The sequence below is a fragment of the Rhinolophus ferrumequinum genome, chromosome 4 (genome assembly GCF_004115265.2).
Source record: "Rhinolophus ferrumequinum isolate MPI-CBG mRhiFer1 chromosome 4, mRhiFer1_v1.p, whole genome shotgun sequence".
Classification (NCBI taxonomy): Eukaryota; Metazoa; Chordata; class Mammalia; order Chiroptera; family Rhinolophidae; genus Rhinolophus; species Rhinolophus ferrumequinum.
Genome location: NC_046287.1, coordinates 95,603,470 through 95,621,354, shown reverse-complemented (window position 1 = coordinate 95,621,354; position 17,885 = coordinate 95,603,470). Strand labels below are relative to the sequence as shown.

Below are 17,885 nucleotides of genomic sequence, written 5' to 3'. Positions count from 1 at the left end.
GTGTGAGAAACTGTGGACAAACTGTCTTGTGAATGTTACCATGAGGAGAATAAGAGAGGGCCAGAGGAGGTTGAGTCCCTGTTACTGGGCCAACATTTCAAGGTCAGGAGCCAATCAGTGAAGAACCCTTGATCTAATGCTCTAAAACATGCAGGAGGCGATCAAATTGAGGCCCCCCCCCAAAAAAAAATGAAAAAGAAAAACAATACACAGATCCTTAATCTTATTATGGCCAAGAATTAATGGTTGTCTCTCTAAGTAACAACATTTAAATTATCTCTTTGGACCAGCAGCTAAATGAAAACAATTTTTTTATTCCACCAGCTCCCTTCTGCCACTTCCTTTGTACTGGCTAATTTTGATGGAAAGACAATGCGTAATAGTATTGTTTCAGACAATGAAGTAATTACTACCTAGGATATTTTTTCTCTTACAGGAGAAAGTGCCTTTTTATTTTGTCTTTCCTATTTTTCTTCCAGTAATGAGGCTGAGTAATGTTGTTTAAGCAACTGGAAGCTTGCTGGCTTCCAGAAGCAGCCACTGAGAAAAGACTGATCAGAAATGAGAGGAGAGGGAACAATTAGCCTAAGAATAAAATTAATTATAAGCTTTGACTTTCTCCAGGGTTCTCTCGGGTGTCATAACTTATGGTTAATGAGGGTCCCCAGGGGGAGGGTCATAAGTCAGTGTCACTCAGCTGGTTCAGTGCAGGCTGTTGGACTAAAAATATCAATAGACTCCGCCCTTGACCACAGGGACCTGGAATAAACCACAGCATGAAATAACCTGACTTGCCCCTGAAGGAAGAGAAGCTGCTGCTAAAATGAGAACAGGCTGTGTAGTTAGGTCTCCATATTCCTTGGACCCCAGGACTCTCCCCAGGATTCTTGGCAGTTTCTGGGAATGGCATGCCACAGCTTCCTAATCTCTAAACAAAGGAAATCCTTCCTAATCTCTAAAACAGAAAAATTTCTACATCACCTCCATGGATCTTAGGAAAAATGGCCTGCGTTTCTCTGAATGTACTTTGCGCTGCTGTTTTAATGTTACTAGTCTATGGATCAGGACTTACTATACAGAATCACAGCATTTATGGGCTGGGCGTGATCTCAAACGTCATTTTTGCCTGGGAGTTACTACACTGAGCTAGAAAGAAGGCTCCTTGGCAGTGTAATAGAGCATTGTAGTTAAGAACAGGGACTCTGTACCCAGGTTGTTTGGATTTGATTTCTGGTTCCATCACTTCGCTTCTCTGTCTCAGTGTCCTCATATGCAAAATAGGGATAACTAAAGTATCTACCTTAGGCTGTTGTGAAGAGTCCATCAGGTAATAACTTAAAATGCTTAGAGTAGCTGGCAAATTAAGGGCTCCATAATGATTGCCCATTTGTCAAAGGATTTCACAGAGTGCTACATAATATTAATTAAATGGTTTAAAATTTTTATTAACCACAAAAGAACCTATGTATATTTGAAAAGTGGTAAATCATATGTATGGGAAGCATTGTTTATTCAGTGTACACACTGATTAGTGAGCACTTTTGGACCAGTTGCAGTTACTAGAAGTAAATTTTCTCCTCCACCGTGTTTTTCCCAGAGTTCGGAAACTAAAATTCATCCATCCATCATTCATCCATTCAGCATCTACTGAGCACCTGCTGTGTGTCAGACACTGCTCTAAGAACTGCAAATACAGACGTGAACAAAACAGTGAAAAACTTCAGCCCTGATGTTGGTTACCTTCTGCAGTAACAAGTAACCTCTCAAGTCTGCTAGTTTTTAATATGAGGAAACTGAGGTTCGGAGACTCCTCAGCTGTTTGCCCAAAGTCACATAGCTTGTCCTAGATACTGTGAGCCCCAACTTCACACTTGTAAGTCTTGTTTACAGTGCAGCTCAACAAATGTCCCGAAGATGTGTCCGCCAGTCAAACTCGCTAAAAGAGCAACAGTGCATAAATGCCCCAACTGTCCTACATCTGACTACATTAGATGTTTTCCCAACCCACTGGGGACACGACACGTCCCCCCTTTTCCTCTCTTGTCCCATTCACCACACCAAGCCATTTCTGTTCTCTCCATTTACAAAACTTCTCAAAGCCAGAATGATGAGGGAGAACAGCAGTGATGATAAAGAAAGGAGGATTTTCACTATGGAAATGTTCTTAAAGGAAAGACAACTTCATCTTGAGAATTTCAAGCTTTGTACTCTGTTAGCTATGCTTCTGTAACTGTTGAGATAAAATACATATGTGGTTTTTATTTTTATTTTTTCAGACTTTTCTGGCTGTTTCCTAAGGTGTTCAGAAATAATCTACTTTGCTCTCTCAGAACTTACATACTTAATTAAATTTAAATCTATTTTTGTATTCTTGTTCATATAGACATGTATAGGAAACTGTGTAAATAAGCAGTTAAGCGTGTAGTTTTAGGTGTGTTTGTGTGTGTGTGCCATTGCATTTCTTCTTTTCTAAGACACCATCCCCTGAGATGAACCATTAGATTAAAAAGAAAGAAAAATCACATTGTTAATTAAGCTATCACTTGCCATCAGTTGTAAAATTCATCCCAATTTCAGAGACGTAAAAATGTGAAAAGAGCCTGATCACACTTTATTGAAAAAAAGTATTTTTCATGTGATCCATTAAAAATTATCTTTTTAAATGGCTGCTGGATAATTGTCTCGCTGAAACACTTTGGACTTAATTGTTTCAAAAATCCATCAGAAATGGCACCTAAGGGGAAGAATAAAGTGGAGTGCTAAAACCAAGTTCTGGGTCTTTTATGAGAGGTACAACTGAAATATTTATAGATGAAATAATGATGTCTTGGATATGCATCACCAAAAAAAAAAAAAAAAATTCTGGGAGTGAGCATTGTAGGAAACTATAGATGAAACAGGACTGGCAACGAGCTGATAATTGTTCAAGCTGGATTGCAGGGTATGTGGGGGCTTAGTATACTGTTCTCTTAAAATTTCAGAGAAAAAGAATTTCTGTCCGTAAAGTAGTAACAGAAGCTCCAGGGAATAGGATTGGGTTTCCTGACGTTCTGGTTAGCTCTATGCTCATGGTGGCAGGTTCCAGATGGAGACCCAGGGGGACTTCTCCTGGGACTCTGAGTGAGGAGGTGCGTGGAAGGTATGCTTGCTGTTAGCCCTTCAGCTTTTTTCTGAGAACGGTATTTTGTCCAAGCTGCCTGGTCCTACCTTGTATTGCAGTGATAGTTAACTGGTTGTAATGGCCTCGAGCCCTGAGGGCCACTGTGCTATATTTTACAGCAGTGTGTTCTCAGCCTCAGGGGGAATACAAGGTTGGTATGGAGGATAATTAAAAACAACATCAAAGATTTTATTGAATCTTCCAGTCACCACGCTAAGTGGCACACCATGCATACATAATTTTATTTCATTCTCATGCCACCCCTAACAGATTAATACTATCATGACCTCTGTTTTCACCCCTGAGGAAACAGAGTAAGAAGAAGAGTTAAGTGCACTTCTCAGAGCAGGCACGTAGCAGGGCCTGGATCTCAACCTGAGCCTGTGCTCTAAATCACACTAGGATTGCCTCCTTTCCCGTGACATGGGGTTAAGAGCAGTGGAAATCACAGCCTGTAACTCAGCCTCTGGCCAATATCAGCAGATGCAGATGGCTGGAAGGAGCACAGATACAGGAAGGGAACCCTTGTAGAAACAAATCAAAAGGAAGGCAGAAGAAACCTCTACTAACTAGATAAGCATAGTCTTAGTAGCAGAATAGGCAGAAGAGGCCAGCTCATCAACGGTTGCCATTCTTTCCCGAGCCTTTTTTTTTTTTTTTATTCCCACCCCCACCCGAACCTCCTCTCCTTTGGCAACCGTTAACTACTTCTTTATAGCTATGGGTATGTTTCTGTTTTGTTTATTTCATTTATTTTGTCTCTTTTAGATTTCACATATAGGTGAAATCATACATTTCGTCTTTCTTTGTCTGAGTTATTTCACTTACCATCAAAGCCTCTAGGTCTATCTATGTTGTCACAAATGGCATAATTTCATTCTTATTTTATTGCCGAGTAATATTCCATTGTGTATATATACACGGGGTTGGACAATTAAGTTCGCGAACTCATCCTAGAAAAGGTGCTACATACCTCATTGCTGAATATCACTACGGTCACTTCTGAAGTACTCCCCTTGGGAAGCTATGCACCGACTCCAGCACCTAGTCCACTCTTCAAAGCAATTTTGGAACTCTTTCTGGAAGGCCATCAGAGCTGTCATTGTATTACCCTTGATGTCCTGAAAGTCATCAAAATGTCTTCCTTTCAATATTTCCATTACCTTCAGGTAAAAAAAGAAGTCACTGGGGGCCAGATCAGGTGAGTAGGGAGGGTGTTCCAATACAGTTATTTGTTTATTAGCTAAAAATTCCCTCACAGACAGTGACGTGTGAGCTGGTGCATTGTCGTGATGCAAGAGCCATGAATTGTTGGCGAAAAGTTCAGGTTGTCTAACTTTTTCCCGCAGCCTTTTAGCACTTCCAAATAGTAAACTTGGTTAACTGTTTGTCCAGTTGGTACAAATTCATAAATGAATAATCCCTCTGAATCAAAAAAAGGTTAGCAACATCATTGCAACAAGTTCGTGAATGTAATCGTCAGACTTCTTATACTATGTCTTTATCCATTCATTTGTTGATGGACACCTAGATGCTGCCATATCTTGGCTATTAGTAGTAATACTGCAGTGAACATAGGGGTACATATATCTTTTTGAATTCGTGTTTTTGTTTTCTCTGGATAAATACCCAGAAGTGAAATTGCCATGTCATATGATTTCTTAGGAATCTCCATACTGTTTTCCATTATGGCTACACTATTTACAATTTCGCCAGTAGTGTACAAGGGTTCCCTTTTCTCCATGTCCTCAACGACACTCGTTATTTGTTGATTTATTGATGATAGACATTCTGTCACATGTGAGGTGATATCTCATTGTGGTTTTAATTTGCATTTCCCTGATGACTAGTGATGTGGAGCATCTTTTCATATGTCTGTTGGCCATGTGTATGAGGCCTGACAATTAAGTTTGCAAACTTGTTGCAACGATGTTGCTAACTTTTTTTCATATCAGAGGGATTATTCATTATGAATTTGTACCAACTGGACAAACAGTTAACCAAGTTTACTATTTGGAAGTGCTGAAAAGGCTGTGTGAAAAAGTTAGACGACCTGAACTATTTGCCAACAATTAATAGCTCTTGCATCACGACAATGAACCTGCTCACATGGCACTATCTGTGAGGGAGTTTTTAGCCAGTAAACAAATAACTGTATTGGAACACTCTCCCTACTCACCTGACCGGCCCCCAATGACTTCTTTCTTTACCTGAAAATAAAGGAAATATTGAAAGGAAGACATGTTGATGACATTCAGGACATCAAGGTTAATACGCAGCAGCTCTGATGGCCATTCCAGAAAAAGAGTTCCAAAATTGCTATGAAGGGTGGACTAGGTGCTGGTGTCAGTGCATAGCTTCACAAAAGGAGTACTTTCAAGGTGACCATAGTGATATTCAGCAAGCAGTGAAGTATGTAGCACTTTTTCTAGGATGAGTTTGCAAGCAGAATTGTCATACCTCACATGTTCTCTTTGGAGAAATGTCTATTTAGGTCATCTGCCCATTTTTAAAATAGACTGTTTTGGTGTTATGCTGTACATTTTCCTTATATATTTTGAATATTTTGTATCATTGGTGAATATCTTCTCCCATTTAGTAGCTTGTTGTTTCATTTTGTTGATGGTTTCCTTTGCTGTGCAAAAACTTTTTAGTTTGATGTAGTCCCGTTTGTTTATTTTTTTTCTTTTATTGCCCTTGCTGGAGGAGACATATCCAAAAAGATACTGCTAAGAATAATGTCAGAGTTTATTCCTTGTATTTTTTCCTAGAAATTTTATGCTTTCAGGTCTTACATTTAAGTCTTTAATCCATTTTGAGTTTATTTTTTACATGGTGTAAGAAAATGGTCCAATTTCATTTTTTTGCATGTATCTGTCCAGTTTTCCCAACACCACTTACTGAAGAGACAGTCTTTACTCCATTGTATATCCTTACATCCTTTGTCATACATAAATGGACTATACATGTGAAGATTTATTCATGGGCTCTCTATTCCATTGGTGTATATATCTGTTTTTATGCCAGTACCATACAGTTTTGACTATTGTAACTTTGTATTATAGTTTAGTTTAATATCAGGGACTGTGATACCTTCCACTTTGTTCTTTCTCAAGTTTTTCTTAGCTGTTCGGGGTCTTTTGTGGCTCCATATAAATTTTAGAGTTAGTTGTTCTAATTCTGAGAAGTATGCCTTGGTATTTTGATAGGAATTTCATTGAACCTGTAGATTGCTTTAGGTATTAAGGACATTTTAACAATATTAATTCTTCCAGTTCATGAGTGTGGTATAGCCTTCATTTATTTGTGTCATCTTCAATTTTTTTCTTCAGTGTCTTATAGTTTTCAGAATATAGGTCTTTCATCTCTTTGGTTAAATTTATGCCTAGGTATTTTATGTGCTTGATGCAATTGTAAGTGGGATAGTTTTCTTAATTTATCCTTCTGATCATTTGTTATTAGTGTATAGAAATGCAGCAGGTATCTGCATATTCATTCTGTATCCTACAAATTTACTAAATTAATTTATTAGTTGTAATAGATTTTTGGTGGAGTCTGTAGGGATTTCTGTATATAGTATCCTGTCTTCTGCAAATAATAAAGTTTTACTTCTTCCTTTCTGATTTGGATGCATTTTGTTTCTTTCCTTGTCTTATTGCTGTGGCTAGGACTTCCAATACTATGTGGAATAGAAGTGGTGATAGTAGACATCCTTGTCTTGTTGCTGACCTTACAGTAAAAGTTTTCAGCTTTTCATCATTGAGTATGATATTAGCTTAGCTATGGGTTTGTCATATATAGCCTTTACTATGTTCAGATAGGTTTCTTCTATACCTACTTTATTGAGGGTTTTTATCATAAATGGATGTTGAATTTTCTCAAATGATTTTTCTGAATCTATTGAGATGATTATGCATTTTTTATCCTTTATTTTGTTAATGTGGTGTGTCACATTGATTTACGGATGTTGAACCATCCCTGTATCCCTGGGACGAATCCCACTTGGTCATGGTGTATAACCCTTTTAATGTTGAATTTGGTTTGCTATTATTTTGAAACTTTCTGCATCTGTGTTCATCAATAGACATGTCTTTGTCTGGTTTTGGTATCAAGGTAACGCTGGCTTCATAGAATGAGCTTGGAAGCATTGCTTCCTCTTCAATTTTTAAAAATAGTTTAAGAAGGATAGTTATTAATTCTTATTTAAATGTTTGGTAGGATTCTCCTGTGCAACCATCTGGTCCTGGACTTTTATTTGTTGGGAGCTTTTTGATAACTACTTCATTTTCACTGCGATTAATTGGTATGATTAGTTTTTTGCATTTCTTCCTGGTTCAGTCTTGGAAAATTATATAGTTCTAGAAATTTATTCATTTCTTATAGATTGTTGAATTTGTTGGCATATAATTTTTCATAGTATTCTTTAATGATTCTTTGTATTTCTGTGGTTTCAGTTGTAACTTCTCCTCCTTCATTTACAATTTTATTTATTTGCACTCTTTTTTTTTTCTCCTGATGAGTTTGGCTAACAGTTTGTCAATTATTTTTTAAATCTTTTTAAAAAACCAGCTCTTAGTTTTATTGAATTTTTCTATTTTCTTAAATTTCTATTTATTTTATTTCCACTCTGATCTTAACTATTTCCTTCCTTATGTTTACTTGGGGTTTTGTTTGTTCTTTTTCTTTTTCAGTTCCTTTAGGTGTAGCGTTAGGTTGTTTATTGGGGAGTTTTCTTGTTTTTTGAGGTAGGCCTGTATAGCTATGAAATTCACTCTTAAAACTGCTTTTGCTGCATCCCATAAATTTTGAAAAGTCATTTCATTTTCATTTGTTTCAAGATTGTTTTTGATTTCTTTTTTGATTTCCTCTTTGATCCATGTTTGTTTAGTAGCATGTTGTTTGGTCTCCACGTATTTGTGTTTTTCTCCAGTTTTCTTCCTGTAGTTGATTTCTAGTTTCATGCCATTGTGGTCATAAAAGATGCTTGATGATTTCCACCTTCTTGAATTTATTGAGGCCTGTTTTTTTTTTTTTTTTTTTTTTTTTTTTTTTTTTTTTTGTGACCTAATATGTGATCTATAGGCCTGTTTTGTTTGTGTGTGTGACCTAATATGTGATGTAATTTGGAGAATGTCCTATGTGCATTTGAGAAAAATGTAAATAATCTATAGTATTTGGATGAAAGGTTCTAAAAATGTTTATTAATTTGATCTGGTCTAATGTGACATTTAAAGCCATTACTTCCTTATTAATTTTCTGTCTGGATGAACTAACCATTGATCTGAGTGGCATATTAAAATAATCCCCTACTATTTTTATATAACTGTGAATCTCTCCCTTTATGTCCATTAATATTTGCTTTATATATTTAGGTGTTCCTTTATTCAGTGTGTAGATAGAGATTTATAATTCTTATAACCTCTTCTTGGATTGCCCCTTTATAAGTAGGTAAAGACCCTCGGAGTCTATTTTAACCTTTTTTGTTTTAAAGTCAGTTTTGTCTGATATGAGTGTGGTTACACCAGCTTTCTTTTCATTTATATTTTCATGGAATATCTTTTTCCATCCCTTTACTTTCAGTTCGTGTGTCTTTCAACTTCAAGTGAGTCTCTTGTAGGCAGTATATAAATGGGTCATTTTTAAAGTCATTCAGCTACACTTCATCTTTTTATTGGAGTATTTCATCCATTTACTTTTAGAATAGTTATTGATAAGTATATACTTATTACCATTAAGTTACTTTTTTTTTTTTTTTATAGTTGTGTGCCTTTCTTCTCTTGATGTCTTTTCTTGTGGTTTGCTGGTTTTCTTTTGTGTTTTGTTTGGGTTCCTTTCTCTTTATTCTTTGAATAGCTTTAGTATATCTTTTTGTTTTGTGGTTATGACAAAGTTTGTTTCATATGTGTGTACATATATATATATATGTACACACATATATGTACACATATATATATATATATATGTACACACATATGAAACAAACTTTATATATATATATATATGTGTGTGTGTGTGTGTGTGTAATTCTATATCTGTAACAGTCTGTTGTAAGCTGATGAGCACTTTTGTTTGAACATATTGTTTAAGTACTACATTTTTACCTCCCCTCCATGCTTTATGTTATTGATGTCATGCTTTAGATCTTTTTGTGTTGTGTATGTACTAACTACTTATTATAGTTTGGGTAATGTTTGATACTTTTTCTTTTTGTCTCTCACAGTAGCTTTTTAAATGTCTGATTCATTGGATTTATTAAATATTTAGCTTTACCTGTGAGATTTTTTTCCCTTTCTCATATTTTCTTATTTCTGGTCACAGCCTTTCCTCTTCTGTTTAAATAAGACCTTTTAACATTTCTTGTAACGCTGGTTTAATCATGATAAACTCCTTTAATTTTTGCCTGTCCTGGAAATTTTTACCTTTCCTTCAATTCTGAATGATAACCTTGCTAGGTAAATTATTCCAGGTTGTATGTTCCTTTCAGCACTTTAAAGATGTCCTGCCACTCCCTCTGGCCTGTAAATTTGCTGATGAGAAATCAGCTTATAGCCTCATGGGATTTCCTTTGTATGTAACTCTTTGTGTTTCACTTGCTTCCTTCAAAATTATCTCTTTAATTTTTGCCATTTTAATTACAATATGTGTTGGTGTAGGTCTCTTTGGGCTCATCTTGTTTGGAACTCTCTATGCTTCCTGGACATGGACATCTATTTTCTTTCCCAGTTAGGAAAGTTTTCAGCCATTGTTTTTTTAAATAAAGTTTCTGTTCCTTTTTTTTTCCTTCTGAGATCCCTCTAATGAAAATGTATGAGCATTTGTTGTTATCCCAGAGGTTCCTTAAATTATCCTCTTTTAAAAAAAATTTCCTTTTGCTGTTCTGATTAGTTGATATCCACTATTCTGTCTTCCAAGTTGCTGATCCTCTCTTCTATACTAGCTAATCTGCTGTTGATTCTTTCTACTGTATTTTTGACTTCAGTTATTGTATTCTTCAGATCTATTTGATTCCTTATTATACCTTCTAACTTTTTGTTAAGTTCTCCCTAAGCTCCTCTATTCCACTCTCAAGTGTGGAAACATCCTTATGATAGTTTATTTGAATTATCTGTCAAGCAAATTACTTATCTTAGTTTCCTTGGGATTTCTTTTTTTTCTCCCCGTGGGGTTTTTGTTGTTGTTCCTTCATTTGAGAGATATTCTTCTGCCTTTTCATTTTGTTTGACTTTCTATGTTTGTTTATATGAATTAGACTGTCTTTCCTAGTCTTGAAAAAGTGGCCTTATCTACATAAGTGGCCTCTGTGTAGTTTGTGTGTGCTGGGTGGTTTTGGCAGGCCGGTGGGAACCAAGCGGGTGCTTACTGTATCTGGAGCACTCGCCAGCAAGCCGGAGTGGCCCTATATGGGGAGCCCACGTGTGTGTGGTGATAGATACCTTGTTGATCCTGCTTGCTCCCTTTGTTGGGGGCCTGAATGGTATTGGGCTATGCGTCCAGAAATGCACTGCAGCAAGCTTGCAAGGAGGCCAGAGCACTGGGGTAGAGCTCCTCTCCACCCTAAGGAGGTGGAGGGGGACATTAACAATGGTGCTCACCGGCACCTCTGACTCCGGAGAACTCTCACAGTCCCCGGGGAGTTCCCATGGCTCCCCAGCCTTCTCTCGTTTGTTGTACAGAAAGTTTTCTTGTGAAGAAGTGACCGCTGTGTAGGCTTTGTGTACCAGATCATTTTTGAAGAGGGTTGGAGCAGGGCGGGTGCTTACAGCCCCTGGGGCACTGACTTGCTTGGCTGCAGCAGCTCCTGGCCTTGCGGCCAGGTGTGTGTGTTGATGCCCCGTTGTTCCTGCTTGCTCCCTTTGCTCAGGGGTAAAAGGCTCTTGGCTAGGGATGCACTGTGGTGATCTTGCAGGTAGGCCAAAGCACTGGAATAGAGCTTCACCTGCGCTACTGAAGTGGAGGGGGGTGTAAACAGTGGTGCTCACTGTAACCGTCCAGGTACAGACAGTTTCTGCAGCTCCCAAAGGACTCGTGCAGTTTCCCAGCTTTCTCTGTTTGGTCGCTTTCTCTTGTTTGTTGTTCAGAAGCTGTTTATTCAGCCCTCAGTTTTCTCACAGGAGTAACTGCTCTCTATATGTGTATGTTTGAGTTTCCTCATGGGAGAGGGTCAGTTCAGTGTTTTCCTATGCTGCCGCCATCTCGGACCTTCTCTCCTGAGTCTGTAAATCATTTTAGTGTCCTCATGCTTTCTCAAGCCTCTCATGCCTGCATTTAGCTAGTATGTTGCATATCATCTCCTGGAACTCAGTTGGTCCTTCTAGATCCACAGCTTCTTTCACTCCATCTGGAATCTTAATGCTCATTATCATGATATGAAGAGTATTTTCTTGCACAACCTTGTCCCTATAGGGCCCTGACTGTCCAACCATATTTTGTTATAAGATCTAATTGTTAACCTTCTAGAGACTCAAAGATTGCGTCTTCCTTGCGAGGCTAACTACTACCTCCATCTCCATATTCACCCACAAATGCCTCCATAACATTGGAATAAAAAGATCTTTTGGAATGGGAAGTCTTGAAGTCATCATCTGGAGTGGCCAATAGTTTGGGCTGTAGGGTTCGAGGGTAGTTCAAGGATGGCATGTGCTCTCAAAAGCAATGAAGGTCACACAGGGGATTGGACTAAGACAACAGGCTTCTACTATAGCCAGCACATGGCTTGGCACATAGCATATCCCATTCATATGCCTCCCTTACCTTTCGAACAATGTCACCAAAGATCTCCTTACCTTCTTTGTTTATACCATGTGGAATTTACTGCCAACCAGAATCCTAAAGTCTTATTTCAAAAGTACAAGTTCTTTCAATGAGTCAGTACTTGTGCATTTACACTTATGGACCAAAGCAAATAACCTTATATCTATCACGGTTATATAGGTCTAGGTAGATTCAGATCATTATTCAACCTGTTAAGATCTGTTTGGATTTCAATGATGTCAGCACACAATGTATTATTCTTTTTAGTTTTATATCCAGACGTTTGTTAAACATACATTTATCCAAGACACTGATAAAAATATTTATTAGGATAGAACCAAGAGCAGAGTTTTGGTATAAGCCACCTGCCTGCCCCTCCCAGGTTGCTAAGAAGCACCCACTAAGTATGTTCATTCAACTAGTTATTAATCTGTGTAATTGCATTAGCTCAGCTCCTATTTCTCAATCTTGTTTCCAACGATATCATGATGGAATTACACAATGCCCCACTGAAGTTAATGTGCATTTTGTCTATTGCAGTTCCTTGAACTATTGTTTCCCAGTAATTTGGCCAGCTTTAACTTGATACAAGCAATTTGACAAAAAGCAGTTTGATTGAGAAGGCAAGTTTGTGAAAACAATGATTTGTTTAAAAGGGAATAAAGGCAGTCGACATCTTTCAAATATGGTCATTTTTTTATACTGTTAGACAGAGCTGTGATCCATTTTGCACCTCATATGTTTTTTTTTCCACTTTTGCTTTTTCTCATTAGCTTGATTTTTTAAATTTCTAATTCATTTTAGAACTTATTCCTAGTTAGCATTGCTTATAATGTAGAATAATGGAAACAATCTAGCTATTCAGCAGTTAAGTAGAAGAATGCAAATGTGTAACTTATGGATTATTTTTAAAAATATGCTAGGTTCCAAATACCATATGGTAGATAAAATATCATATGTGGTCATAGGAAAAACATGCAGAAGGCTGTCATACACTAATGTGCAATCATTGGTAGCCACTATTTGAATGAGATTGTTTAATTTTCTGGTTTATATTTATAATTTTCCCAAAATTAGCATGTGTTGTGTAAAAAGCCTAAGGTAATGCATAAATCATAAGTGTAGTCAATTGTTCAGTCACGTTATTAGTTTCAAATAATTAGTTCCTTTTGGGATCCTTAGCTTGTTGCCTAAGCAATTCTTTAATTGTTCAAACTTATCACAATAGAGAGAATAATTGTTTGAAGATAAATTCAACATATATAATGATAACAATAGAAGTTCTAAAAACTGTAATGTTTGTAGATATTTATAGCACTATAAAGCTGTCTTGTGTCTTATCACCCATACTTAAACATTTAATGGTGGAAGATACTCATTTTAAGATACTAATTTTCAACGAATTTATTGTGTTGACCAATTTGCTTTTGACCAAATTACTTTTCGCTAAATTACATGTTCTCCATGTAACAGGCTAATCATATGTAATAGGAAAAAAATGTGCCTACCTGATGGTTTCCTTTTGAGAGAATGTGTGCTGGATTGTAGGGATTCTCAGGCGTCTCTTTTGGATGTTCTATATCCCATTCCTTTAGTAATCCATTTTAGAATCTTTCCAGTTTGAAAAAATTTAACAATATGTGTAAGTCCCTTTTGAAGCTGTCTAAAGACACCATTGGGGAATAAGCTCTTACTTGAAAATAAACGCTGACAAACTTGACTAGGATGCTATCCAAGTACTTATTCCAAGTATTTTGCACTGACCAGTTCTCAAGGAAGTTGCTCAACTTCTCCACCCTCTGGCATCGCTACAGAATCAGTTCAAAAATACAACATACATTTAATATTCTCCCGCCCTATAGGTTTCCTAATGTTATTTTTCCCTTGACCCACCTTACGTTATTACTATGATTTAAAAAATCAGAGTGGTTCCAGGGCCATGATTGCAGCTTGCCGCTGTTCTTACCTCCTGTCTATAGTTATGGCTGTCTGAGAGGGGAGGTGTGTCGGAGTCACCAGAAGCTCCTGTAAATTGCCAGCCAACCCTGCCTGAGTCCTCTGCGTTTCACTGCCCTGCACATAAGTGATTGGTTATACTTTCTATGATTTTCCCTAACATACCAATATATTTAAATTATTTTCCATTTTGTCTGTAAATAATTGCAGCCAGGATTATTATTTTTAATATCATAGTCCTCACCTTCCTAGGGTTTGTTTAATATAAAATAGTCTGGGCACATCTCTCAGTGTTTGTTCACACAGACCATGTAATCTCAGTGAAAACTTATAGAATGACTGAAGGATCATGCTTCAAATGGGATATGAAATTGCAGTGGTTAATTTTAGCTATTCTTTCAGGCCTTCGTTCATTTAATAAAAAAAAAAAAGGAAAGTACAGAACAGAGATAAAGGGAACTATTAGCTTTGGAAACAAATGAGATATTCTTTAAATGTGAGTTCTATAATGGTGGTGATTTCATCAGGGTTTGGTTGTTAAAATGACAGAGGATTCTTATTCTAACACTTACGGTTGCAGCGCCTTTGTCTACCTTTTGGGAACTGCTCCCAAGCATTACTGGGCTAAGAAATCAGAGGCTGAGTACAGATATGAGGAAAAGACCCAAGACTGTCAGAGATGAAAAATACAAGAATTTGAGTGAATCTCATCTTTGATAAAATAGAGAAATCTTGATTATTTTTCTTGTCCCCGATTAAGCAATTTTTCCTGAACTGACATAAGCAATATATTTTCTCTTTTTTGCCCCCCTTTCCCCCTTTTGTGCTTTTAATTTTATTAGAACAAGAAAAAGAATTACCAAGAATAGTTCTCATGTTGTGTCTGGTTAATGAAGCTAATGCATTGCCTAAATATTTATTCGCATGTACAGGGTATTTGGATGGCAGATGTGTAGAAATGTTGTCAAGTTAAAAGTAACCGTTGCCACAAGGTTGTGGCACACGAGGATGCCAACCCAAGCCCAATGCTCACCCTCAGAGGTTGGCCCCCTTGGTGTCCTGGCTGCACAAAGTAAATAACCCGAGCCTCACTTCCTTAAGACCCTTCTTCACCTTTTTACTTGAGCTGTTTTAGAAATGTGTGCTAAGACTAGCAAGATACAGTAACAAGAGGAGAGAAGTCCTTAGATAGCCACTGAGAATCCATGCTCGTTATTGGGAAAATTTTCTTTCCTCCAGGACAAAGGTAGCTTCATGACTCTAATCCTTAGAGTGAATGAGTACCTCGCCTAAAGTGTGTGCAGCTAATCAGTAATGGTTCAAAGGGTAGGTTCGTGGAAATGCCTGGGCCAGGTGAGGCAGCTTTGTCCTGGAAGGGAGAAAGCCTGAGGGAGGAGAGATGGCATCCAGGTCACGCCCACCACTGCTGCCACTTCAGACTTCAAGGTCAGATGCCCTCAGCTCTCTGGGGTCACCTTTTCGGCCTATAAACTGGAGGAAATCCCTACATGGCAGGAATATGCACTGGGGGCTGATCTGTGACACAAAGTACTATCCAGGGTGAGAAAGACAATAATGAACAAGAATCTGATTGCTTTGTGCTGTCAGTATAAAGGACACAAAATGGGGTTTGGAGATCTCGGGGGGGAAGTTGGAGATTCCCACAATTAGCTTAGTCCCTGGGGAACTGACGAAAACAGCGGAAGACAGTGGGGACATCTGGGCAAAGACTTAAGAGAAAAGAAGTAGCGTGACTGTAGTCTAGGTCTTCTCCTTTATGGTCTCCAGAGCACAGGAAGAAGAGTCAATATCTTATTTTCCCTACAACAGAGCAATATTTTACAGTGACACCCTTTTAGAAACAGATCATTAGATAGCTAAAGGCATCCAGCATTCCACTGTTGGAGTCTGGGCACACTTGAAGAAAAGAATTAAAGCTCCTGTAAATTTCTACAGAAAGACTGTATTTCATTAACATTATTATACCAGTAACTGCCTTATATACTGTTCAGCTTGTTCTCTATCAGTTTGTGTGTGACAGACCGCAGGCTCTCAATGACCTCCTAGCTTCCCAGTATAATGCACCAGTCCCAAGGAACTGGCCTGCACACAGTAACCCCTGACCCCGGCCAATTTCCCCCATCCTGCAGAGCGACAGCAACATTGCCCTAATCCCCTCCCATGCCTTGAGCGAGCACCAAGTGACACTTGAGATAAAGTACCCCAGACCTGAACTGACGTTTGGTTGCAATTCCACTGGGGTTTTCTCTCTCCGGGATGAGCCCCGCACACAGACCCATTTTCAGGTGGCAAAGATAATGTGATCCCATCTGAAAGGATCCTGATTACACTGAGTGAAAGCAGAGAGAAAACGCACCCTGGGCACTTCCACACACGTTTAAAAGTACAACCAGTCTACATGAATATTTCATCATGGAAGAATTTTTATTTTTAAGCAGTGGCTTTTTTTTTTTTCCCTTTTTGAGAGCTGTGTGTGTGTGTGTTTAACAGAGAGCTGTTATTCTTAAAGGCAGCGGGAGAGGCAGCATGTTAAAGTTTCACATTAAACAACAAAGAGTTTCAAGGAACGTCCTCAAATTACATTCACAGTTTCAAAGTTCAAGAATCGTGTCTGAGCACTGCTTACCTTACACTTTCAGGTCCCAAGAGGTCTTTAAGTTTAAAGCAGTACGTCAAATGTGCAGGAGTTATTTTCTTGCACGAGCGTCTCATCTGTCATAGCACCCAGCTCACGCGAGGAACCAGCCTCCTCTTCCCGAACACCAATGAGGAAAGCAGAGGAGCACATGTGGGAAGTGGCTTCCCTGAAAGCCTGTCACAGTCTGCACATGCTCTTTGTGGCAGAGGTGCCAAATCAGTCTTGTGGGAAGGCTCACAAAGCACCTCATTGTGAGGTCCCAGGCATCTCTTGGGGAAGAAAAGGGTTATATAAAGGCTCTAGCCAATCGGAAGTTTTCATGCTTTTGTTAGGATGGGTCCCTTGTTCATTAAAAAATACAGAGGCACTATTTTCTGTTAATTACAGCTTCCCGGGGAGCAAGGAAGGCTAATAACCACCCACCAGTATTTTGAGATAAGGAAAGCTTATCTTTGGGCATTTTTCTGCTGCTCCTGGCTGCCTGTGGAGGAGTGCCCACATACAGTGAAAGCTCCATCTCACCACTTAGAAAAGTGTCAACTCCATAAGAACCGACAGGATGTTCTATTGGAATGCAGTTCACAATTATGAGTGTGCAATAATGGTGCCTAACTCTAGGTCCCACCAAGCCCAAAGGTAAAACAGAAATCTGCATCTGTGTTATAAAATCAGTCTGCGACCCTGACATAATATTTCAAATGGACTGTCCCCTGCAAGCTAACTAAAGGTCATTGTGAGGAGAAAGAACATATCCTCTCATGGGACATAGATGTGCAATGACCAGAAAAACATGTGCCTGTTCCTTTCATATCCACTTGCTACACCGTGCCACAAAAAGCAGAGAGGTATTGGCTGAAGGAAAAAAAAAAAGTCAAAATACTCAAATCAAACCTCTTCAGAATCCAAATGTTAAGAATGGAGCCATGAAATGAATACTCTTGGCTTAGAGTTTGGTGTTCTGTCCTCTCCAGCCTGTGCTAGGGACAGTAGCTTGAAGCAGTTAATCATGGATGTAAGTAAGAGAAACGGACAGCACCTCACCTCAAAGAAGAAAGAAAGTGGAGCAGAGAAACCCACGTTTAACTTCTGGTTCTGGTTGTACATCCAGTTCCAAGCCCAGGAAAATCTAGAGGTCTCTTTTGGTCTCAGTTTTTGTTTGATTGGTTTCTTGGTTTGTTTGTTTGTATTCCTGTAAAGTGAGGAAGTTGAACTAATACAGGAACAGAGAAGTAAATACCTGCAACGGCTTGGAGTGCAGTTCACTGGGTCAGGGCTAAGGGGAGATGGAGAGCATGAGAGTGTTTCAGAGAGTAGCTATTAGCCCCACGGTAACGGATCCTAAATGGAATGTGGGCTGAA

The 17,885-nt window shown here is 38.4% G+C and overlaps 1 protein-coding gene across 2 annotated transcripts in view; it reads right to left on the bottom strand.

Annotated features, from left to right (window-relative positions):
* Nucleotides 1-16,608, bottom strand: part of STARD13 (StAR related lipid transfer domain containing 13) — a 499,960-nt gene extending 483,352 nt beyond the window's left edge. Inside the window, exon 1 of one of the 2 annotated variants that reach the window (XM_033104423.1) lies at nucleotides 16,515-16,608. The gene's annotated coding sequence lies outside the window, so the exon portion shown is untranslated. The remainder of the gene's footprint in view (nucleotides 1-16,514) is intronic. The other variant, XM_033104425.1, reaches the window with a different exon arrangement.
* Between the last annotated feature and the right edge of the window lie 1,277 nt (nucleotides 16,609-17,885).